We start from the raw sequence: 27,321 nt of genomic DNA, 5'->3' as shown, positions 1-27,321 counted from the left end.
TGAGCTTCTTTCCTATATAGTATTTCATAGAGATGAATCTTCCACTAACCTGGTTGGCTGACACAAATTGTACAGGGAACAACAGGAGGCTTGTCAGCACTGCTCCAGCATACAAATGAACATAACAGACGGGTAGCATTAAACTCACCTAAAGATAAAATTATGATCTTCAGTCATTGAGAAAGATGATAACTTAACCACAGGATATATCGCAATTAGCTTCCTCAGCAGCCTACAGAAGCAATATATACAAATTACGAGATAATCTTCTGCAATTTGAAACCATTTAGGATCTTTAGCATCATATACTTGGATCAATTTAAATCTTAAAGTTGCTATCATCTTTGCTTCTTACTCAGAGATAAATATCTTCTCATCTTCTAGTAAAACACAGTAGATGTGTTTTTTATCTGGTCTTACTGTATCATTTCTTTCTTTTAAGTTAGATCGTTGAACTATAACAAACTCCACAGGACTGTGGCTGCAAAGCACAAGCAGTGCTGGCCACCTCAATATCTGTATTAGATTGCCCCCAGTGGCAAGGAACTGTAAGAGACTTTCGTGACGAGAGAGAAATTAAAATTTCCAATTGAGAAATAGGTCTTCTGGTGAGGGAAAAAAAATAATGCCGCTGCATGTAGAAATCTTTAAGCTTTCATCCATTTCTAGGAAACTGGAATGGGAGGAGCATCCCTCCTACTCCTGAAGACATCTGCACTGTGGGGATACAGGGAAAGTACTGCAGTACAAGCAAGGTTTTGGCAAATTAAAGCTTGTCAGAAACACAGCAAACTTCCCATTGATCTGGGTCCACTTATACTTTCATTACAAGGCTGTGCTTCTTTCTGATGTTCCCCTTTGGACGTATAATACTTGAAAACTAGCTTAAGCACTTGAGAGGCTTGATTCTCTGCACAGCCTAGGAGTAGCCAAGATATTTTTTTCTATGGCCTTCTCCTTCCTCCTCCTGCCTTGTTTTCAACTTAGCATCTGGCAAAACTGGAAAAAACCCTGGGACATAAAAATTCTCTTAACTGTGAGTAAGCCTTCATTATTATGTCTTTCTTTATAAAATAGCTTGTTTGATTAATGCCTGTTTGTATGGAAAATTCTCTCCTCTCCTTTGCTCTCTCCTGCAATTGCTTTGCCTTTTAGTGTCTGCTTTGGTAAGGGGAAAAAGCTGGATTCTGGGTTAAATCGTGGCCCCTTTCTGAGATCTGCAGGACTTCTGTTGTTCATTTCCATGGCACCAAGATTTCACCCTTATTCTTAACAGCTAGAGCCTCCAACAGTGGCCTACTGCACCATTTTAAGTCTCTGGAGCAAATGACTGAGTCCAAAGTTGCTATGTAAAATACTAGTGATTTTTCAAAAGCCTGTTTAATTCATTAGGCTTTATCCAATCCCCTCAGCCTCATTTTCAGACGAATCCAGTAAGCTGTGTTCTCTCATGCTCCCTTGCCTTCTAAGTGGTGGCACTTTTAACTTTGCACAGAGTAAGAATTTGCCCCAAACTGAGTTTAAAAAATAAAAATCCTTCCCTATTGAAATCTGAGGCTGATACTTGCACATGTGATGATTTTAGAGTGACTGAATCTTTGCTATGAAGATGATTATTTAAAATCTAAACAAGAGACTAATACTTTTTAACAAATTAGTCTTACTTGAGTTTATGGAAACCGTTAACAGACCTGCAAACATTTATGTACTTGGCAATTACGAGTAGCTGTCTGGACTCACAGCCAATGGAATTAAACTTTTGAGAGATTGTGATTCATGATATAATCTGTTTATGAAGCTAATTACACCTCTTGTCATTGTTGACAATGTATAATTATAGAGACAAAAATCTTGGTTCTGCTAGTCGAATTCCATGGGAGGGTATAGACAGAGGGAAAGAAAGAAAACAAAAGAAATCAAAACAACCTTCTCGTTTAAGAAAAGACTACCCGAGTCCTGAAAAAGAAGGAGAAAAAAAAAAAAAAAAGAAAAAAGAAAATCATCACACTCAACAAGAACACTGAAGTTTCCTTAAAATGCTAAAGGAGATGATATATGGGTAAAAAGGTATTCAAGGCTATTTTCAATGCATCTCTAAGTAAACATGCAAAGGCAAAATTGAAACTTCCAGAAAACTAGAATGGAAAAAAATTATGAAAGAAAATCTTGAACATAACACACAGTTCCAGCTTTGCAAGTAAGGCAACACATTCCAGTACATCATGCAGATGCCAAGGCTTCTGTCAGACAAAAGCACATCTTTTTTGAGAATCAGAAGTCCTCTTTAGAAGCAAGGACTGGATTCACTACCCCTTGTGATCTGCAGTCTCCTAGTTCCATATATACAGTTAATATAGAACTGAAATGGTAAACCTTTCATATTTTCCATGGTATTGCTTAGTCTGTATGCTCATCCCTTAGTTACCGATTTTAAACAACTTCTCATTGCAATGAAGATTAAGTTAAATTCTCAAGTTGCACCATAAAATCCTGCATGCTCAGAAAGCTATGGCTTTTCTTCATAATGAAATTTTTTTTCAAAATTTCTATTACTATAGGACATACTTCCCAAACACTAATTGAATTTTAGATGTTTTTTCTGATGACAATAAACCCCAAAGTTTAAAGGAGTCTGTTTTCCGTGAAACTGAAATTTTGAACAAGTCTAAAATTTCTTAAGATCGTAAGTTACCACACTCATGGGAAAATTTCAGTGACCTTACTGAAAAGGAAATTTTGATTGTGTCTGCAGAGAAAAATAGAGAGCCAGAAGTAATGAACAAAAACCAAGGAAAGTTTATAAACACACACACACACAAAAAAAAAAATCTGAAAATTTTAGTAGAGAGAAGAAAGGCTTATGATTTTTGAGTTTTTGATTGGCAAACTGCTACAAAATGAAGGATGAAGAAGTGTCTACAGGGAGATATTCTTTCATGGTTTTAGAAGTAATATTCCACACTGGTCCCAAAGACCCTTCAGGTCATGCTACAAAGCTTACCTATTTGCCCTGACTCATAGGTGTTTAAGGGTCTCTGGCAAGAAGTAAGGGTAGTGGCATGGCTTGCTTTTACCTCTGGTTAAGTACTGTACGGTTTTATACAGAGCAGTAGTTCTTCCTATTTTCATCATTTCTTTAATTTAGTTAAAAGACACCCGGACCCTCAGCTTCACCTCTGTGTGCTCTATAAGTGAAAAAGGCACTTTACTTTCTCCTGGTATAATTTTCTGTATCACCAATAGTTTCTTCTAGCCCGCTGCAGACAGATAGTAGAGGCAGGAAGAAGTAAGAAGCCTAGATTACTCTGTTCTCAATAATGGTATTTCCTCATTTTTTTTATATTGATAGTGCTGTTAAAATTTTGTTTCCAAAGCCACAGGTGAACCTAGTAGCTACAGAGATGATGACGAAAATAGCACTTAGAAATGGTATCCATCTCTCCTGAACAGAAGCCAGTCAGCCCCCAAAAATTGTACTTGAACTTTTGAATTTAAAATGTAACTTTAGTCAGCCTCCCAGAAACCATAATTGAATTTGGGATTCACAAAGCAAAAAGGAAAAAATGATACATTAATGTTCTAACTTCTGTCAATGTTTTAAATCTGAGAAGTGCTACTCTTTTGAGCAAGACTAGTAGTTTTGGAAGCAATATAGGTAGACTGTACTTAAACTAAATTATGCATCATTCATATTCTGTTCATTCAGAAACTCAATGTAAATTTTAGAAACTTCAGGGAAAAGAGAGCAGAAACGTGCTGAAGTATGCTCATGACGATCAGGTTTTGGAAGAGTGAAACTTATTACATACACACATTAGCCACTTACTTTCATACATGCATGAAAGCAAAGTCTGACTGGTCAGTGGCAGGAGCAAACTTCTGATGAGTATTTAAAGTGTGACAGAAGATAACTCAGTATTTTTTTCTAGGAATAATCTTATATCCTAACCATAGAAATGTGGGCTGTCCACAGCCAGGCACACATACAGCCCTCAAAATGCCATTCCCTTTCATGGTTGTGAACCAAAACAACAAATCATTTCAGTAAGATCATTTTCTGTTTTCTGCTTGTTCCTACAAATAAAGGCAGGAATGGGCCTATCCCATTTTCAAACAACAACAAAAAAAAAATCATTTGGGGATTTAACAATAATTTAATTTGTATTAACCATGGCACAACATAAACATTTTCCTCAAAGCTGAAGCACAAACAGCTTACGCACATTTTCCATGTGTGGTTTTTTTTGTGTCTGTGAGCTGCTGAGACTGTTTTCATTAAAACAAAGAAAAAAACACTTCCCGTATGAATCAGAGTTTCATATTTAAACTGCAGGATTCCTCATTTAATGGTTTACTTGTTGATTGAATTAATATGGATGTTTAGCAAAAGGTAGACCAACTAGGAAAATGGAGTAAGGAAATAGGGAATACCATTACAGAACAGAAAGAGGGAGAAGTGAGACTCAATTAGCTTAGTGCCAGAGCAGATATGACATGAGAACTTCTACTTTTTTTGTGGTGGGCACCCTCTTGGAAAGATGACAGGATGGGTGGGAAACTGGGTGGTAAGGCTGGTGCCGCAGGACAAGCCACTTGCGGTAGCTGGGTCGCTGGGACCGAGAGAGTTCCCCATCAGGTGACACCAATAGACCTGTGGGACCCTCAAGAAAGACAGCAGGAGGGTACGGACAGCAGATCTGGCACCTGGACCATGGATTTGGTGAGTTGAAGGGCTGAATGGCAGCTCTAGACTCCATCCCATCCCAAAGCTATAATGAGCTCAACATGACCTCGCTTGTAGGCGTCCAACGTTTGCTGGACACCCAGGAGGTTAAGGCACTTTTGAAAATGAGACCATAGATAGATTTAGTAGATAATATTTTTCTTTGCCTTAGGTGTGGGCCTGGTACAATTGCTTTCTCTGAATGCTTCTCCCATTGCAATAGAAATTACCCTACTGACTCAAGTTTAATAGGATTTGAACTCACTGCTGTTTTCTGCCAAGAAAGCAGAATCTTTTAGCTTTCTGTGCACAGGAACAGAGCTGTTAAAATTAGCCACAAGCAGTATATTGCTCCCTGAATACAAGAGAAAGGTACTGCACTTTACTGCACAAAAGAAATTAGTTAAAACCATTGAATCCACAAGTAACATTTAAGCAAAGTGTTCTCTGGTTTGCCAAGACAACTGCTACACACACACAAATACTAAAATGTGTACATTTGGGTTTTGTTTGATCAATTGAGAACCACTGCAGGGTCACAGCAGATAGAACTGTTACTTACTTCAGCATCTATAACCAGCGTTGAGATGCTTTTTAAGCCGCAGGGCACAGAGCACACAGAAACTCAAATCGCTTTTTCTGTGCTTCTTACTGCTTCTGATGGCAGCATAACCATTTCTGCTGTTAGTACCTCAGTTAATACCTGTAACATTTCTGAGGCCAGTGGAGGAGCTGAGAGTTTTCCACCAACTCAGATTCTACCCCGTTTCCTACAGCGCGGCAGGCTCTAGCAATTGTTGTACAACGACAAGCGGGTAGAGAAGAACACGCTCTCAGAGCTCTTACTCTGCTGGATTCTGTTCAAACTAAACGTGAGACACGGCTGCAGAATCAGGCCCTACTGCATGCCAGAGAGGTTGCTTCTGCTTCCCATTCCTAGGCCAGCAGAGAGGCCTGAGCGAGCATCCAAGTGTCTCACCATACTGGGGATTGGGGACTGACTCCATGAAATTGGGGCTGTGCGGCGAGGAGGATGTCTCCTATCTCTGTGTGCTGGTTCAACTCGCTAACCTGGCAGAAAAATAAGCCCAGCTAAAAAGAAGAGGTTGGAAAGGTGGTGAGGGATGGAGCTCACAAAAAGGAAGCACGGTGCAGCCAGGGTGGGGGCAATGGAAAGCGGCAGAGGTAAATAAAGCAGGGCGCAGGGACTTCCCACTGTAGATAGTGCACTGTTAAGATCAGCTCCAGTGCTTCCAAAACTGTAGCACTGGTGTGTGCAAAGTCCTAGGTTTTCTCTCTCAAACAGAAAGCAGTACATATTTTAAAAAAACAAAATTATGAGCCATGAGCAGAAGCAGCATTCATTTGGACCAGTAAGTGTTTTTTGTCTTCTCTACAGAAAAATAGCTCCATGAGCAGCAGATCCCACGAGTGCCTGCATCTCAGGGTTTCCTTCCACCGTAGACACTCTGATGTCTGATAGGCACAGAGTTCTGGATCCTGCAAGCCTGGAAACCTTCTCACTTCTCCCCAGCCACCTGCTTTCAAGGACTTCACAGACACTTAATACATCCCAGGCCACTGTCAAAATTTGGTTGAAACAGACCATGAGTTCATAAAAGATTGGTTGCATCGTGTGGAAAAGAGAAATTAATAATTGAGACAGTCTGTCCTAATGCATAATGACTTTTTTCATTAGGAAGCATGCCTAACAGAAAAGGGTAAACATGTTCCTGCTCTATTAACAACCACTTACAGGCCAACTTTTCCTCCTGGCTATACAGCTGTAAGCCCAGAATTACGCTGATTCACCAGCTAACTTCAGTGACAGTGGAGGATAACCCGAAGTACCTAACTGGGCTGACATACAGACACCACCTAATTACCGCAGTTCTCTACCTAGCAGGTAACAATGCATGTTGATGAGAAATGATGGGGGCAGCTCGTATTAAATCTTTGAACAACTCCTCACTTGTGTTTGGCAAATTAAAACATCTGAAATAGCAGGCTAGAATTCAGAGTACTGTACGGCATATTTTAATTTTCCCTTTTCAGTAGCACACAAGAAATAAGAATATTTAAACACCTTCTGGAAAAAACTGTACTCCATTGCCTGAGGTACAGTATTTTCACAGGACATTGCTAATCCAACAAACATCACAAAATAAACAAAGCAAAATGAGCTTCCTTTGTTACTGACTACTGCTACATTATCACAAGAGAATTCTAAATTTGGGTTCATTTTTTTCTATCATTGTTTTATGCCTACTTTTGTATTCTATTGGATTAGGACAGATTAATTTGGTTTAGTTTTCTTTCTAGCCCCTTTTCATGTCCTGGCTCAGTAAGAAGGCTCCATTTTTTAAAAAAAGAACAAAGTCTCAACATCTTCCATAAATTTTCCATTCATGCTACAGTTGCTTAAAAAAAAAAAAATCTTAACAACTTTAATATTTGGACTTAGACTAGCTGGCAAAGCAAATTTCTCAGTAAGTGACAACACTTCTTCAGATAGTTGTCTTCAGCCCATTTTTTAACACTTTATACCACTTCACTGCTTCAAGCCCCAGATCATTTATTCTAGCTAGCTAGCTGAATTTTTGCTCTTACCCCATCACCGACTGCTCTGACAGGAAAACCTCTGCTATTGCCAATGGAAGAACAAGATGTAACTTCGTGTTTAAAGAAAAAAGCCTTACGGGCCTCCCCTGGCCCATCAGACTGCATCTCCACTTGCCCTGAAAGCCACCTTGCTGGTCAGGGCAGCGTTGACGTGTCCCATGGAAAACAGGGAAGCCAGCCCCAGAGATGCAGCCTCTTCTGCCTTTGAACTAGGGGAACCTCGTGCTGTTGCCACCCCCGCAGGAACCCTCTGCGAGGCAGGGCTCGGCTGCTGGGGCAAACCGGCACCCTCTCCCTGTCTCACCCAAGGGCTGCTACAAAAACAGACACCCCCCACCCCCCAGGTAGCCTGCCCACCTTCTGTCCTTCATCAGGTGGATTGCTGCCCTTTCGTTTTACCAGCTGGAAGCCAGCAGGTAAGTCACAGGAGGCAGTTAAGACCTATTCCCTCAAAGGTCCCAGTCTGTGTGATCCCAGTCCTAGACTGGGCTGTACCGGGCACGGTGAGGAAAGCAGAAAGGGGAAAATGGCTGAAATTCCCAGCCTAAGGAAAACAGGGATCAGCCCCCTCCATGTAGTCTCAGGCAATCCATCTGTCCTACATCCTAGCTGCAGACTAGAGAAGAGACAACTGCTTTTATCTGCTGTTTCAATCACAAACTCTTTCAACGGTCAGCGTGTCTTTGCGCAAGACCTGGCACGATGGGGCCACGCTATTGTTTGGAGTCTCCCAGTCCCACCCTCATATGGACAACGACAACAATTAGAAACAAAGGTATTCTTATGCTGGATCACTTCAAAACCGATCGCACTGAATGCAAGCGTTCTCTCCTCAGCTTCATTTTCTGCAGCATACGCAGCAGTACGCTTTTACCCATGGTAACTGACATTTGCACCAGCCCAGCTCCAATGAAGATCAATCTGATTCCTTCCTAATAACAACAGAGAGTCATCCTGGATGACAGATTTTAGCTGCTAACTTAATTGATCATACTGGTAGAGATTTGGGGAAATACTATTCTAGCATAGCAACACAAATCAAATCGGACAAGCAGACCCAGAGAAAGGTGAGTGACTTTCCCAGAAATGTAGTTTTAGAATATTCAAGGGTTGTGAATGTTATTTTGACACAGGGCAAGAAAAGAAAATTGTAAGAATGATCCAGTCAGTCTAGAAAATACAACAGGCAGGTCCTGTTGCCATTCCTTAAACTCATTACCTCCTTTCCTCATGAAGAGTAACACTGAAAACTCCTCAGGCTCTAGGGCAGTAATGGCAGCAATTACCCAGCATTTTGTTCCTGGATCACTTTCAACCTTCTGAATGCACTCTGGGCTACCACACCACCTTGTAACGCCAACCTCGTAAGGCAGCACAGCTTTGCAGGCCACCGGTGATCTGTGGAGGATAGCTGGGAATCACTGCTCCTGATAATGTGACTTCACAAATCTGGAGTGGACTAACGACAGAGCTGCCTACGTCCAAGGTCAAGTTGTTCTGCTGGCTACAGTTTTGCATTTGACTTCTAAAGCTGGGGCAAGTGGAACGGTGACAAATGCAGTACCTCTTCAGTTAGAGGTCACTTAAATATCAGGCCACTAACTTCTGCTGTAACTCCTGGGATTTGCCTCAGCGGTTGAATCCAGACTGCCCTGCTTCAGCAGCAGCAGCCTCGAGGAAAGCATCAAGCCTTATCCTAAGCCTCCTTCTGGAGTCAGATTGCACAGTAACAAGGAATTCCTGGCACTGCAGTACAGTAAACAGTTCTCCCATGTCCAGGATATAACACCAGAACAGATGATAATAAATAAGCCACTTCAACAGGGCTGTGAAAAATGATCCGTGACATATCTGCAGTGAAGCAAATGTCATGTCGGAACAGGCTTGTCTGGATGCCTACAGGAGAGCACACCAACCGTCTGGCTCAAATTCGCAGCCCACTACTAGTACGGCGCTGTGAGCATATTGGTGACTGACTAATTCTGCACAGCGGTTCTCTACCTACTGAGCGCTCTTTCGAGCTATTAGCGTCATAGCGTATCAAACGGTCTGTCACAAACCTGTTTATCACCCCTTTCCCAAATTCAGGCAGGTATCCAGCAGCAACTATTCAGTATGGATATATGCACATGTCAGTGTTAGCTCTCTGGTAGGCTGGACCACTGCATCTAATTCAGGGCAGAATTACAGCCCTCATGTATTTTGAGATCAGTACAGTCACGTGGGAAGAAGTGCAGCTCCTTACTTTAAAAGCCTCTCTTCACGTCCACTTGAAGAGCTATTCACAAAAGCTAACTTCAGCCTGGCAAGACCACGTTTCTTTCTATAGTCAGTGGAGAAGCGACTCCAATGGAGAACAAGGTGATGCAGAACAGAAGCCTAATTTAACTATTCCCGTGGCCCTCTCTCTCTATTCACTGCTGTCTAGGGAGCCTTTGCAAATACCCCCTCTCCTTTTACACTGCCAACTCCCAAGACTTTATTATGAATCTCATAGCATTCGATGTTTCTCTTGAAGGCCCTTTTTCTGAAGTCATTTAGTTTTATAGTAATCTTGGCTTTTGCTAAATACATATATATGTAGTTATTGTAATATATATATGCTTTGCTGTGGTGGAGAAAATTTTAAAGCGTGAAGTCCAGAGATTAAAAAGAAGGGGGGGGAGGGGGGAACCACACACACCCCCAAAATAAAAGTACACCAGCAATTATCACAGCTTTTTTTTGAAACCAAACTCATGACATTTCAGAGCTTGACACTTGCAAAACGCAACTCTGTCTTATTGCAAGAGTCTAAGGAGTCATTTGAAGTTTGCAAAAAATACCTACATTAGCCTTGTGTCTTGCTCCCAGGGTTTTTTTAATAATATGTTCGATGTTTGGTTTTCTCAAATTCCCACATATATTAGAATTCTATTCTATTTGTCATTTTAAGACAAAATTAACTTTTTACAGTAGATCGGAGAAAAGTTTGCCTCTTTTTAACATCTGCACACATAAGAACTGTAGTAAGTTCTCCTAAAACATCAGGAGCATTGCTTATGACTGACAGTCACAGTTGCTTTCAATAAAAAGGGCTTCTAAAAGGTGTATTATAAAAATCTGTTAATCCTCAAAAAAACATTAAATAAAATGACCATGTCAGACGTCATTTCAATATCTTTAAGATCACGTCTAAAAGTTTGGATGTTTTTCAGAGAGAAAAGCAGTCTTAAGTACCTGCTGCCATTGGTAGCTGATGATTTTCCCAGAATGAAGTCAATGCTTTAGGTCAGTTCCTCTTCTTTCTCTGGATAATTTTGGTGGAGTTCCTCTTGTATTATGGTTATGACCATCAGATGAAAATAAGGGAACTGTTCCAACAATTTAGAATAACCCACTTTTCCAAAGGAACTGACAACACAATACCTGAAACACCAAATTTGAGGTGATAGGGACTGGATTTTATTTGACTGTTAGATCTCTTTAAACTGCCTCAGACTAGATTTTTAAAAATTAAGGCACAACTAGTTAATCCCCACGTCCTCTGATAAGAATGAATTAATGAATTTGTGTTTAATTACTGGAAGAAACTTCACAAGGGGATCCCCCATACTACACACTGGCATTCAACCATTAGCAATAACTTGCACAGCACCTGGACAGGTCTCCAGCTTGTGATCTGCAGACAAGGAATCAGCACCGCAGGGAATGCTGTATCTTGCCCAAACCTACGCAGCAGGCTGGGAGCAGGCAAGTCCTGGACTCTCTCAACTACAATCACCGCTTTGTTTGATAGAGCTCCAGGTTACAACTTCAAGAGTTTTCTGATTTTCTGTATCATTAGAGGAGGGGAACAAAACGATGATCAGTGCATATAGGAGTCCACGATTTGCTCTCCTGGCCCTATGAGCCATGTATCTTAACTGTCATACAAAGGGCCACAAGACATGGACCACAGGGTGTAGAGGAGATGAGAAAAGGATATAACAGCAGCTCTCTTCTGCACTGTATTCTTTACATACAACTTCTCTAGTATTTTGAGAAATAAAAAGAAATATCCATTTTATTTAACATCCTCTGTGGACCACAGGAGCCTATTCCACATACCAGTGGATATCTCTATTAGGAAATTACTCAATATACACTCAGTCTACTTTTTCTTACATTAAGCTATTGAACTTTCTCTTAGCCCCAACCTCTGGTCCATATTAAACAGAGCTTTTTGGTTTTGGCATTAAAATCTGAGGATGATTAGCAGAGCATTGATTTAATCAACTTATAGCTATTCAAGATGTACACAGGGACATTTTGTTTTCTGTTCCTCTTTCTAGACTTATTGTTATGGTGAAGAGCATTCTTTATTTACCCTTGAAAGGAGGACGAAGAGTCTCCCTAAGGGAAGAAAGAACTTCCTAATACAAAAATAAACTACTAGAGAATACAGGCCTGGCCCATTTATAAAGAAATAACAGACATGGCATCTAAGAAACAGCAGTAAAATGCTTTTTCCTTGGTAAGTAAAGGTCACGAACAGTGGAGTCTACTACTCCATTCCAAGGGGAAAACAGGGGAAGCTTATACCTCCACTCAAGTCCCCAAACATATCTATCCTTTGATCTTATTGTACTACTTGAACCCTACTGTAATCTGCTTGTGACACGTAACAGTTTCCTTAAGCACAGGTGCATGCACTTATACAAACTCAGTAGCAAGACCTTCTTGACTGACATGTAATTAGTTTATCCATATCCCATAACCTAAATTGGTATTCTTCATACCACTGATTAATATATAAATCACAGAGGGGGAGAGAGAGAGAGAGATCAGAAATAATCAGTAAATACTTGGTCTACTTATCCAGTGAACTCTGGGCTGCCACATCTGTAGGATTACCTGTATCCAAGCTGAAGATGCCAGAAAGGTTAAATATGCATACACCATGTCAGACAGCCCTACTATGAAAGAAAACATGGTAGCTCCATGTTTCAAGACTAGGCTATAATCCCAGTGGGAAAGTCCCCCAAATGGGCGGAGTCACTTAAGTAGCTGGCTGCAAGGGTGGGACTTGGTTCAAGATTAAGGCACTTAATATGCAGTGTCTGAATTCCTATTACAGTCAAGGGAAACCTACTCAATATAGCCCATGAAGGCTACAGAACCATTCTGCTGGTATCTGAGAGGTGTCTACTCCAATGTAAACTAAATCATTTGGTTTCATTAACTGCATTGTTTCAATTTCCATTGACTACAATGGGAATTCAATGGGAATTATTTTGATTCCATGAATTTATACATAAGTATCTACAGTTACGCTATGTCTCTAGAAACCTCATTTGGGGGGTTTAATCCGGGGCAAATTTCAACTCCAAATGGCAGAAGGAACCCTGCATGGGAGGTGACTTGCAGAGCCAAAGGCTGTGTTAGGATGATGAGACTGGTAACATTTGGATGCACACAGTGAACAAAGCCTCTGGGCTCACCGGTGAACGACACCGCCACAGATGTTGGCTGCACCCACTCCAAGAGGAGTAAATGTTGGAAGCTGCTCACTGTTGGATTGGACCTTCCAGAAGACTCTGGTGAAGACACACAGACAGGAGTGACTATTTAAAGCAGGGTTCTGTAACATTTCCTTAGTTGCTGTGTTTGACTGTGCTGACTTACAGACTGACAGGTCAGAAAAAGTACCAACAATCATATGGATCCCTTCAGGTGAATGTGGTTGTGGGAACATGACACTTGGTACTCAGGTCCGGTGAACTGCTGGAGGCAGCCTCAAAGGCAATAATCGCTTGTACCTTCACAACGATGCACCTCAAAAGGGTATCCCGTGAGACAGGGCTCGGCGGTAGAGCAGCACAACAATACGTGTGGGCCTGCGACGTGTGAACACACACCAGCTCCGCACCTTGCTCACTGCTGCAGCTAGGCCTCCTGCTCTGTGACAGTAACAGTGGTCCTGACCAGAGGTCCCAGCTGCCCAGTTCTAGCAGAGCGCTACCCACAGCTGCGGTCCCACTGAAGCACCAGGACCAATATGTAAAGCGTCAGTTCTCAGAGCAACCCGGTGACAACTAGACCTAGAAACATACAGAAAAAGAGCAGAAGATGGATTGGAATTAACTGGTTCCTCCTATTCCTTTCCTTGCCAATCCCCTTCTTACACGAGAACATGTCATCAGCCTGATAATTACAACACCCACATCCCTATTACCATAAGAAAAAAAGCAAGGTGGATGCCCTTTATGTGCCCTCCTGAAGTCCTGCTGCTCCCCTAGCCATAACCAGCCAGAGTTAACCTGTCTCCTCACCTGACGACTCCGTGACAGCTCTCCGCAGACACCGCCTGCAAAAGCCTTTTCCCTGCAACACGGCAGAGCCAGCCTGCAACAGTTCTATTCATAGAGCAAGAGAGAAAAATCTTCCCAGGATTGGAGGCTCCTAGGTGAGCAGCTACAGTAACTGATCCAAATGTTCCCCTTGTATTACATGATCAGTGAGAATGCGTGTTTTCATTTGCATTTTCACCCTTTGGTTTTCTGCATTTGGTAAATACTGGCAAAGTAAATGTTAAGATGTCAGCTCTCTCTTCTAGGAAGTGATTGACAGTCCCTAAGTGCTCTGGGCTTTTTATAACCAATGTGACTGACAGCCTTTAAGTGGAAGCAGTTCGTGCAAGTTTCAAACGTTAGTTGTCTGCAGGAATAACGTGGAATATTGGCTTTTCTTGTATCTATCTAATGGTATTTCCTCCTGCGTCGGCAGCTGCTCTAAACCCTCAGTTGTTAAAGAAGAAAAAAAAAAAAAAAGTCTGCGTTCTCTGCTCTGCACATTTCTAAAGCTCTCAGTCTAACAAAAGGCAAAGTAAACCAGTGCCTGTATTTTAAGTTCTTGCATTTCAGAGCAGTACAGCAGCAAATAACTCATTTCTCTTCATATCAGGCTTAGCTAAAATATGATGGTGTCTTGTACAGCAACACTTCTATTTAATCATTTTCAAGCATTCTGCACTGAAAACACTTTCAAGAAATCCAGCAGTAGTATTACCCCATCAACGCACCCAATCAAAGCAGTTAGCAACCATGCTACTGAGTCCAGTATACCTCTTGCCCTGCCCCTCTAATAATTAAGGCAAACAGGTACGCTAAGCCTTATGTATAAGATTTAAGGTAAATACCAGAAGTGTATCTGCTACTTCACAAATAAATGTGACAAAATTAGCATCTTGTACAGTTCTGCATTTCAAGTCCAAGCACAGGTGAAAGATAAAATAGTGCATTAACAATTGTTAGATTGCACCTATATTACTTTGCAACAGAAAAGTCATTTAAGTGCTGTTGGTAAGCACATTTCAACTGTGAGACAGTAACTTGTAAAAATGTTGCTGGCCATTCTTCCCAGCAAAGGGACTGAGGGATCTAACAGCGCTCATTTACTGAAAAAGTTTCCCAGAAAGGATTTGAAGTAGAAGTAGTTGAAGGGCAACCTGGTTATCAAAACTAGCAGGTATATCCTTCGTTTCATGTATACTTTTACACTGAAGGACTTTAATTTTGTATTTCTTCCATGCTGTGTAACTCTGGAAATGTTTTCAGTGTGAGCCAGTCAAAACATGTCTTGTGCTTTCCGAATAAAGCAGGAGGACAGAGGCTCTACATAAAGCTGGGCTACTCAAAGAAAAAGTGCCCATTTCCCAAAGAAAACACACCCATTTCCCAAAGAAAAATCAAAGAGCGAGGTCCCTTTGTTCTTGGCCACCACGGCAAAGATCAGGTGAAGGCGCACTCCTTTGACTCTTCCATTTCCCAACCCTGGCTCAGCACCACTGACACCCATCCTCCAAGAGAAAACGTCCGGGTGCTGCCCACCAGCAGGGAAGACGCAGGCCGAGCCGCCCGGCCACGAGCCAGCAAGACAGACTCAGACTTTGCTTCAAAGCCGTGCCTGTCCTCAGTGTTTTTCTCCCTCAGGTGACACAGCCCTGCGCCTCAAGTGAATGACACAGGATATATAGCACGGTAGAGAGACTTGCTCTTCAGTTCCCTAAAGATTTCTCTTTGCTGAGCCGCACGTCAGCCTAGAAATAACCTTGGGTGCTCAAGAAAGTGAAGCTGCAGAGTCAGTGAAAACGGTCGGTGGGACACTATTTAGGTTCTACAATGCCGTCAACATAAAGAGATTACTGAGTAATTGTTAGGATGCGCAACAGACTTTTCCAAACCTGTAAATAACGCAGTCCTCTTAGTGGAGAGCCCTTGGGTTTCCTATGAAAGAGAAACCAGTTGTATATTAAGCGATATTCCACATCACTTTCTTGGATATAGTGCAAGATTTTTATAGTTGCCTTTTCTTGTTCAGTTACATGACTTCAATGCCTTTTTTTTTTTTAAAGGAATTTAAGTGACCATCATCTGTTAACTGTACAACATAATCAACCTCAGAGAGTAATACAATTTCCTCTTCTTTTCAGCTTCTCATTTTTCTCAACTTTAATGCAGTTGTGTAAGATTTTCCCCTCTCCAGAGGGCAGGCAATAATCATGTTAGGTTGGTATCTTTATGACACTGACCTTAAAGTTCACTTAATTTTTTTCTCCCATCTTCCCCCTGCCCCCCCAGCCTTTACCTCCTTTCCACTTCATTTTTTACTGTTGAATATCCCTAAAAAGAGAAACTGGACAGAGATAAATCATTTTACCGCAAAATTTATCAATGTGAAAAATAAACAAATCGCTGCCCAACAAATGTAGAAAGTTACTTTAATCTTTAGTATCAACTGTGTCCATTCATTTTTTTTCTTTTTGTAAAGAACTAATTTCATCTTGAAAAAGAGTAGAAAAGGACCAGAATACTAGTTTTGTTTCCTTTAAAAAAAATAAGTGAACTCACTTAATCCTGCTAAGATAAATACTTTTCCAAGTTTTGGACATCAGTGCTTTATTTATACTGTATTTAGGTACCATAAACAGTTAAAAAATTTTGGATTTCCTCCGAGTAATTGATTTGAACACGTGCAGCAACATTGATTAATCTAAGCCACATCATTTCCTGGAAGTGTTCTCTTTTTATCTATGTCTTTAAGGCTGCAAATTATACCCCAAACAGAGCTAGTGAAAGCTCTACAGAACTACAAGTTGCTTTCTCAGTTTTTCAAAACCTGATGCTCCCCACAAACAAGTGGCAGTAAAAAGAGGAAGAAATATGTCTGCAGTTGAGTGGTTTTAAAAACAAACAAAAAAACCCAGATGATTTTCCCATGGATAGAAGTGTTTCAGGTATCTACACCAAGTAACCTGAATTTAGGATACTTTCATTTTAAGTTCCTTCCTCCTCAAACCATTTGCTTCAGCACTAATAAGCACCACTTGAATTTTTAGAGGCTAGAAAACCAGACTTAGGTTCTGACAGTATGCATTTGCTAAAATAACATATTAATATATTTTACTGCTATATTAGCAAAGATTTAGCTTGAGATGATTTATTACAGAACATTGCACTTGGCATCTGCTACACACATTGGATACTGCCAAGGTTAGCTACGCAGGAGTTTTCCCTGACTCCAGCCTCTGTTCCAGGAGAATATTATCGAGATGGGGAATGTACGCTTTGTAATCATCACAATGCAATCAGCAAATAAGAAGCTCTTCTGAAATTACTTCGTTATCCCCCCCCAGTACAATTCTCAAAGAAGCCCTAGGAAATATATCATGCAAAAAAGAAGAGATAAAGATAGTTCTAGATTTTCACAGAATTCTTCAACTTACCATAGCGGAACCACAGTTACAGGAAAGTCAGGGAGTTGGTCAGTAGCAGAACATGAATTCCTGAGTCATGAGATGGGAGAAGATGATGCTTTTCAAGTTCAGCGATGCTGGTTTCTAAAGTTGGGACTTTCACTTGGTCATTAGCATATAATGAAGCAGCACAACAAGGTTCTAGCTAACGCACTCAGTAAGAGGATAGCATCCAAAGAAATGTGGTATATATAAACACGGAGTAAAGAAATTTGTCCCTGTTTTGTGGTGTGGCCATGCATAAGGATGGTTCCTTATACCCCAAAGTATGTGACTTTGGAGGAATGTAGGTTTATATAGCGGATATCTGTCAGGTTGCCTGTATTCTGGATAGAGCATGTTACCATTTAGTTTTGTTCTGGTTTTTAATGATGGAATTCCTTTCATTCTTCAAATTGGGCTTTATCTGGTGCAATAAAGCAGGCAGAATAGACCAGTTTCCATACAGGCTGGAGACAAAGCTTCTTTCCCATCTTATTGTTAAGTTTCCTGCATGAAGATCTGTTGACTGCCATTTAGTATTGTTCATAGACAGTGATATTTCTGCACGATAGTGGGGTTACACCAAGGCTCTGTGTCCTCCCTGACTCAGTGAGGAACATGTTGGTAGGACTGGAATGAGTTGGCCTATTCTGAACTGCTCGGGGACCGCAGGATTACATGAAGAATGTCTGCAGCGAGTCAGATGTAGTGCTTGCAGAGGAAGTTGGGACTAACCTTTCTTCAGCAAATGCCTGGTGATGTGTTTAAGGTGCAGCAGGGATTAGGGAAAGTAATCTTATGTCAATAGGCGATGATCCGGAAAGTTCAGTAATGGACACTGGTAATTTATAACCTTAACAGGAAAGATGTTTCTTTTGCAGCCAGCTATATTATGTAAAAGAAAGAGAACATGTATATGTAATTCAAGAAGGTATTAGAAAGCTAGGATTTCAAACCACTGTTTTTTAAAGTGTTCCTGCTTCCCTATTCTCTTCTGTTTTACATATCCCAGATCTGTCATATCCGTAAAAAAAGGAAATAAGCGTAAAAATTTCCTATCCTTTGGGAAAAATTGAGTTAGCGTAATGTAATATTCTCTAGCTAGCCGTCAACAGCTATAACAACTGCTTAGCTGTAACAGCTTCCTGATTGACTTTTCGAGGGACTCTTTCTTGAGCTGACATATTCTAATAACGATACCTACGCTCAGGGCCTCTAGAACCTAGTTTTTAAGTGGTAGATAACTTAAGCTCTCTTGCATTTTGACAGGTCTATGAATTATATACAATTAAACCCCAGTAACTGAATGCAGTGATTAATACAAGTCCAAGCTGTCCCTGTAGAGTTACATTTTCTTTACAATGCATCTCCATTGGAGACCAAGGGCTTTTCCAAAAGAAAATTCCTGGGCAGCCCTCAATCCCCTGCTGATACGAACGAGACCCAGTACACACCTCTAAACTATAGCCCAAGGAGGCCTGCAAAAGTCACAGAAGTTAGCACTGCATCTGGTAACACTCAGCTCACATCTTCAAATTTGCATTCAAAGCTATAAATGCTATAAACAACCTTTTATTAAATTATCTTGTTGCTCGAGCTATGATGGTTGATCTAAGAACATGGAAAAAAAATGCCTGTTTTGTTAGTAGGATCTGTATTGCCAGAAACTAGCTTACACTTCCCAGGTACCCAAGCTGGTCTAGTAGAAGACATGAGAACCAAAATCTGCTGATTTCTAACAGCAAATGAATGGTAGGTGCAAAGGAGGCGGCATATTTAAGCAGAACACCAAAGCAGAGTGATAAGAACAGAGCCAGCAGGGTAGGGCAAAGTTAACAAACCCCATCTAGGGCTGCAAGAGGAGAATCGCACGCTGTTCTGGATTAGCAGGAAGACCACAGTCTCGCTAGGCAAAAGGCTAAGGAAAGTTTGGGTCAGAACAACTGTGGTGAATTAGGTAACAGAAAATGGCTCCGTGGCCCGAATACGGAAAGGAAGAAACACTAACTGAAAACGCCTTCTTTGGTTAGACAGACCAACTTATGTTTAGAAACCAAGCTAAGGAAGCATTTTGGTCTCAGCTTAACACTGTCCCTGTGGGTAGCCCCATTTGTTTATTTTGCCTTGAACCTTCTAACATCCCCTTTGCACAAATCAATCATCTGGCCTTCAAACTCTCGGGTGCTGTCCTCTCTTCAACCATGGCTTGCCGGCTCCATCACAAATCTCCAGGCCTATTACATTTCAGCCTGCTTGTCATAAAGCCTAACAAGCTATTTCAATAGCTTCCTCACACCCGAGGGTTACTGAGCTTTTAGTGCTTCTTCACCCTTACTTAAAAGAGACTGTTATTGGAAAACCTAATACATTCAATATGACAGGGACGGGTTTACAAATCTACTTGTCTGGTTTCTATTGACATTTAAAAACAATGTTAGTGACAAAAATGCAATTATTCCTAAATGATGGAAACAAGGAGCCAGGCGTACTGAATGAACTCTTTTTGAACCTCTATTCATTTCACTTCAGATTTTGGCAGAGAGTTTTGCTGGTTTCTATTTTATCCTAACCAGTTTATCCATGTTCCAAACTTTATATGTTCTGTGGCTGTAAAGCTTTCCTGTGGAATTCACCCATCGCCACAGAACTGTGCTGGAGAAACCCAGCATGCCTCTGAAAAACGAGAGAATTTTCTCGCGCTCACATGTACAGATAAAGTTGAGAACACGCACCAAGCATATGCTGACACAGCTCGCTCTCCATCATTTTTCAGGCTGCCTTAAACTGCAATTCTGAAAGGTGTGAACTACCTCATCTATCTCAGTCGGGGCTGGAAGGATTCCCCTCTTCCAGGCTGTAGAATCTGCTGATTTGTACTGTGCCATGGAAATTCAGCATTTTTGCTGCCGATTTCCCTGTTTTATTGCAGTCTAATACTTTGTTTCCTTTCTCCCAACTCTGCCAGAACTCATCTATCCAGCTGCCTCTTCCTCTCCAATTGCAGCGGGCACAGACTGAAATACAGGACTCTATTTAAACACAAGAGAAAACTTTTACCGTAAGGGCGATCAGACACTGGCAGAGGTTGCCCAGAGAGGGTGCGGAGTCTCCATCCTTGCGGACACTCAGAACACCACGAGACGAGGTCCTGGGCAGCCTGCTCAAGTAACCCCTCCTTTGAGCAGTGGGTGCGGACTCAACGATTTCCAGTGGTCTCTTCCCACCTCAGCCCTTCTGTGACTGTGTTAATTGCTCCACAGAGGGAGACGTTTGCTGTCTTGTAGCATTTGTTCTTCCCGCACCATTCCACAGACCCCCTCTAGCAACCACCTAGGGACCTAATTAGCACACACAGATCAGGCCCACAGGTGTCAGCTTATCAATCGATATACTGCCCTACTGCAGCTGGGAACTAATACAGCAGCAAAGCCCTATGAAGCCATGAAAAAAGAAAATTCCTGTCTATATGGAAGGATGCTAAGAGTTTAATCAGCCCTATCTGGGTAGGAGTCAGAGAGCTGCCTTGATGAATACCTGCCATCTCTACAGTCCGAAAGAGTTCACAGAGAGGAAGAAAGCCAAAGACGAGTTTTGGTGCAGAAAGATTAGAGGAGGCTCACAGATGTGGGAGCAGTGATGTGTTGGCAAGGAATCTATGGGTCAGGGAGCTGTGTTCGTGTCATACTATCACCTCCACAAACAGCTGTCTTGACCAGATTCATTTCTAGTTCTTCATACCTCTCAGTAAGGCAAGACAATACTGAGACTTGGGTAACAACAACATTAAGGCACCTCGTTGCCCACTTTCAACTCCACACCACCTGCTTGCGATCCATTTGTTCTACCACAGTTATGTTTTGCCTTAAACTCAGGTGGGATTTGTGTTGGACAGACTTAGCCATCTCAGATTTAGAAGCTTAGTATCAGCTACTCATCTAGACTCCCCCTACAGCAAATTGAAAGCAGTAGACATCTCGTAAGAACAAGACTTGACTCTCCAGGATAAGTATCTGAGACAGGTGGGAAAAAATACAGTTCCAGAGAGGGTTGTTCTCCACTGGTATTAAAGGAAACCTAGATGCACAACCAGGCACTAAAAATTGGCTAAGAAGCATTCTGGTAAGATTGTAGGTTTTTTGGAACAGCACTTCCTACAATGGGGACTCCCCTTGTCAGTGTATCCCCCCTGCCACCACAGTATAAAACAAGCATGGTATTACAAGTTTAGTTATCTGCCATAATGAATGTTGTAAAGGTAACACACAACAGTGGTTATCTGGACTGAAACACATGTTAGCAAGTAAATGCCTTAGTCTGTCCAGGAAGAGCCCAAACAAGCGTTCTGGTATCGCCTGTTGGTGGTAGCTGACAAAATGAGAGCAAAGGCTGGTCACCACGTTTCCAGTCATTCTTTAAGAATAAGCAAGTCGGGATCCAAAGGTACTTTAGAGTCACCATCACAAGCTTCACGGTGGACCAAAGAAAATTCAAGATATGCTTCATTAACAACTGGAAGTGAACCAGGAGGGAATCTTCAAAACCGTTAAGAAATGAAAGCTACCTGTGAGACACCATGACAGCAGAAGTTCCCAAATTGAGTGAAGCATGAAAATTGCTGGAAGAGTAGGACATAGGTGGGAGTCAAATCTTTTTGCCTAATTTTGTCTCTGATGCACTGAAATGACTCCAGCAAATCATTTATACCCTTTCTTTGTGCCTTTGTTTCCACATCTGCAATTCAGATCGCAGTTAACCTGCAACAACATTTACCCCACAAGGATATAGAAAGGCTTGAAAGTTTTTTTTGAGATCCAAGGCGTGGCTTAAGAAATACAATTATTAAAAACGTGAGCACTTGGGAGATGCTCAATACCACCACCTCTGAACAGTATTTCCAAATCAGGAAGGGCAGTCTCCAGGCACGGGCCCATGCAGCTGGAGCTGAAGCAGTGTATCCCCAGGCTATTTGCTTCACAGAGCCCGGGAGCTCTGTTTGCCTCCAGCAGCACACACAGACTCCCTGCAGTAATGTGCTATTAATCAACGCCTAAGTGCGAATAAAAAAAAATAAAATTAAAAAAAAAAAAAAGTGTGTCCAGACTTCACACAGCTCCAACTTCTTCCACCTAAACCACAAAGGTCCAATAACCTCTTCGATCAGAAGGAACAAGCGTTTCACAAGTAACAAAACCATTAGAGGAATAAAGCACAAGAGGACCAAACTGCCCACAAACACTCAGATGACGGTGCGGGTAGGAATTCAGCCTTAAAGGACACAGCCTCACTGAGAAATGATGCACCATGAGCAAGCCAGTCCCAGAGAGCACTGAAAGGGATGCAAGGAAACACATATCACTGCACAATTAATTTACATCCTTACCTGTACAAACCTCATCTATATACAAAAAATAAATGTGAAAAAGAAGGTAATTCAGTTACCATAATGAAACACTACAATATGAAATGTTAGGTAATGGTGTCCTTAAACTAGACTCGAAGACTCATTTCCTTAAAGACTCTGTTCAAGTGCAAAGCTGTCAGTTGCATTAGTATTAACTAATGACAGCAGAAATTTTGTCCCATTTGTAACAGGCTGTCATGTTTTCACTATCTCTGGAAAGCTGATGTAGTTAAGCCATGGGAAATATAAGAAAGTTACTGGAATTAGTGAGGGTGCATATGTTTCTGGGTTTCTAGGAAGGCTGAAGTATGAGAATTTCACAGATGTGGGAACTTTTGATAGCATTCCAGTTGAAACAAACTTGTAACAAACCCTGTGGAGAGGTTCATTCAACAGGATGAGCTAACCAAGAAAACAGTCATTTCTGGCTAGTTGCATCAATATTAGCAGCAGCTGTGAACTTGGTAAACAGCTCTGTTTTCTGGTTGTCAAAGAGCTGCTAAAGCAGATGTGAAACTCAAAAATAGGTCACAAACAGAGAACGTGCAAGGGAATGCATCAGTATCAGACTGATCTGAAAAAAAAGTAATTCTGGAACATCTCAGTAGTGTTTATAACCCTGAAGCGTACCCAGCACGGAACTGCACCCAACAATAGGCTGCTTCACGCGATCCTTGCACCAGGACCTTCCGCAGGCTGTGTGAATAAGGGCGCGGTGCTTCCAGCAGCTGAAGCGTCAGACAGAAGAAAAGGCACTGAATTGCACTCTGCTTTCCTTTGAGTGAGGTTGTCTGAGAGAGGCTTTCATTCCTGTCTTTTTTCCTCAAACTCTATAGTTAACCTAGATGGAGGTATCGCAATGAGCCAAACATGGAATTTGCCACACTGTATTCTGCCTTTGCCACTACAAACAGATTACAAGTGCTCTCTGTCTGATAAGCAGCCCTCCCGTGATAGCCATTCCTCCAAGGACAGGAATTGTGGCCAATATGGCAATTACATTCCCTCTCTCTTTTTTTTTTTTTTTCCTTCCTTTTTTTTTTTCCCCTCCTTTTTTAAAAGCCCACAGGACCCAATTCCCTGGAATTCCCCTATATAGAGATTCACTTGGATCTACTTCTAGGACTCTTGCAGTACTTACTTCCTTTATTACCAGCTATATAAAGGAATAAGATTTAACTCCAAAGAGTGCAAGCTAAGAAAAATAACATACTTGGGCTATAACAGGACTAAACAAGGAACCTACATGTTCTGTCATTCCCCCGGCGAGCCTCCGCAGCTGGCCTTCACAGCACAGGTGTGAGACTATCTTTGGCCAAACGCCTTCAACAAGCCGAGTCTAAGCCCCATAGCCCGAAGCAAGCTCAAATACTTCCCGCATCAGTTAGTTACAAGGTGAGGACAGACATTCTCCCTCTCCTGGTTCCTTCTACTTCCATTACAACAGCAGGTTTTACCCCTCCAAGACCTAATGACATTGTATAATTAAGCATTAATAAAAAGAAGGGACTAGTCAAAAAAAAAAAAAAAAAAAAAAAAAAAAAAAAGCTGTTGCTATAGTTGGTCCATATGCATTAAGGTCAACTCATATGTCTGAGAAAACTTCAGTAAGTATTCAGCAACTATATCCCTTCATTTAAGTAGCAGTGGCTCAAAAATAGCATTTAATGCAGAAACATTGAAGAGACTTCACATTATTGATGTTTCAAACCAGCAACCAGGCTTCCAGAATTTGTTTTCTCTCCTTCAGAGGAAGGGGGCGGGGAAGGGGAGAGCTCATATCCGACTTAAAAGAAACCCTTCGTGGCTTACATTAAGTTGGAAGCCTTTGCTGAGGCACATTTATGTTTGTTTTAGCACAGATTTCTTACAGTCCAGAATCTAGGGTGAAACGTGGTTGTTGATCACCACATTAAAACTGGTGAGATAAACATAATATTTCATTGTTATTAATAGTTACGTGACACTGTTCAAAGGTGTTTTTTAAGCTAGTGGGCTTTTATTATTATTGTTCACCTAAACAATAACTCAAAAGTACTCATATTTCCTACAAGTACGAATCTTGGAAGCTGAAGCATGATGCTGCACTATGCTCTTTTGAAGAACAGGTTTCTAGAAAAGGAGGCTGCAGAGGGAGAGGAGAAAGCTGTTACTTTCCTACGAGGACATAAAAGGATTGTTTCATTCTTTCAGAAGAAATCAGGCTACATACTTGCACTCTGTTCTTGGCCAGATTGTTCCCTCCCCTCCTCGTGGGGCAGCACATTAAATGCATTTGGCTGCTGTTCTTTGACTGCCGGGGGTGCTTTCATTCCAGTGGCAATGCAAGTAGCATGGCTGGATAGGGACAGGAGCCGATTTAAACGTTTTGCTGACAAACCATTTCAGAAGATATTTTCTGTCCCTACAGGTTGCAGTTCATGCGTAAGCTCTCACTTCTGAAAACAGAGCAACATGCGTTTTTACCAAGTAAACATAATGCAGACAAATTAGATGGTAACTATTTCAGAAAACTTGGCAGAAGTTCAGTTTACGCAAGGCTTTCCAAATGTTCCATATTTGCAGTATAAAGATGAAAACCCTGATCTCTGTAGTTTGAACTTGTCTATTTGGTTTACTGTTCCTTTTTGGCCTGAACAGAACTTTTATGTATATGAATTCTGATTTAATCCAGCAAACCCAAATAAATCCCAAGGCGAACGTGGGACTCTTAGCTCTCAAAGTTTGGCTCAGAATTCGGGGCTTCTGACATTTGAACTCTGGGTTCTCAAGTTGCTTTGAGACGCATTTGGGCTGGACTCAAAATGAATTCCATAAACTCCTTCCCTGGATTTTTATTGACTTAGTGACAGAGAAATCCTTCCCCAAAAGAAAACTCATCAACTGTTAGTCATCAGCTCCTCAATTACAGTCAGACACTGAGTTACCTTTTGTACTGTAATCTGTTGATAGATTGTTTAAACTGGTGCTTACCCCAAATTTCCACTAGCTGCAGCATGTTTTGAAAATTTCAAATGGCTTATTTCAACTTGCCTGCAATGATCTGTGTATGTCTGGTAGGAAGCATAAGGAAGTGAATGATTAATCACATTCTTCCTAGTAATTTAGAAGTGTTGATGAATGCCAGGAAACATTGTAATGAGTACTGAAAAAAAAGAAAAAAAAAAAAAAAAAAAGAGAAGGCAATACATTGGAAGCATTACTGTTGCTTTCAGTAGAAACAAAGTAATTAAGCCTGCTAATTAGTCATTACCTTTTAAAAAATAAATAACAATAGATACATTTCATGCACTGTCCATATTTGTGTGCAAAAAATCATAAGCTGAGCACATAAGACTATAGCACACAATCATTCATCATCAAAGCAACCCCAGCAGCTTTATCTCAAAATCGGTAATGAACATAGACATACACACAGTCAAACAATTTCTCTTCAATAGACATCTTTCAGTCTCTCATTTACTAAGCAGCACTGTACTTCAAATGCTTACTTTGGCGAAATAAGAAGAAATTCTATTTGTTTTTCACTAGCAGACTGTGCAAGGCACCGCCTTTATTCTGTGATGTGGTTCACACGATCTTTCGGACAGATCAGAGGGGAAAGTTGCACCTTTGCACGTTGCGGAAAAAACATGCCACATATCTCATTCAATTATTCTGAAAGTGTTATAAGCTGTTAATTATGTACACCAAGAAGCTGTGAATTAGGGTTGAGGATTTTCTCTGAAACAATTCAAAGAGATTTCGTTGCTCTATTCACACTATATTAATTTCAACCCCCTATTTTCTAGAATTGCTTGGCTTAATAGCTATATAAAGTCTCATGTCCAACGTGGACTGCAGATTTCTATGAATTTGAATGAACTGAGTTTTAGAGTATATGCTTTAGAGAGCTAACGGGAAAACCGGAAAGTTAGAGCCTCAGAAGAAAAATGCTTTTTTTTTTTTTTCTTCACAAATGCTCAAAACCAAGTAGGAAAGCTCTGCTGTTACCCTTTCTGGTATCTGTGGTCTTGTGTAGGGATAGTAGTAAAAAATAGAGACACAGCAAAACCATTCTGTAAGGCAAACAGTTGTCTATTGTATTTAAAGCTTCCATCAAAACACTTAGAAACTGGTAACAAACTGGTAAACATTTCTCTACAGAAAACTCTGGCAACAAGGAAAAAGTGTCAGGAGGGACAATTATTACTACTATTTTAATTCCAAAGTATCCTTAATTGGAAATATCACTAAAACATGCATGCTTACAGAAGGAAATTCTGCATATTCAACTGCATTGGCTGCAGAACGGAAGCCTACTAAGCGTAAAGCTGAAACACCAATTTGACAGATGATGAGATTCCCTTAGGGCTCACTTTTAGGGGCAGAACACCAAAGGACGATACAACCACAGTGCTGAAAGGCATTCAGCTTGAGATATAAATACCTGCCCTGTGTAGGCAGTTGCATAGCAAGTCAGTGTTCAACAGGGTTAAGTATACAATGAGCAACTAGTAAATCTGCTATTATTTCAGAAGTGGAAAATAGAAGAAGATCAAAGAAATAATCTTTTTTTAACTGGAAACTACAAGTTTACGCTAACTGCATTTGAAGCTATAAATTAAGAAATTGTTCAGAGTTCTGTCAAATTTATTGTCATATCTGAATTAGGTACTAAGACCCTGCAAAACCAAAGCAGTTTAAAATAAATTTAACGTGAAAGCCATAAGGTCCATGTCAAGTCCAGAGCCAGAATACTGGGAGAATTTTCAGAGAAGTATACATTGAGATGAAAATAAAAACAAAGGCCAAACTAAACAGCATTAAAAACACCCC

This window comes from Platalea leucorodia (assembly GCF_965183815.1).
Source record: "Platalea leucorodia genome assembly, chromosome: 1".
Lineage (NCBI taxonomy): Eukaryota > Metazoa > Chordata > Aves > Pelecaniformes > Threskiornithidae > Platalea > Platalea leucorodia.
This window is presented reverse-complemented; position numbering follows the sequence as displayed.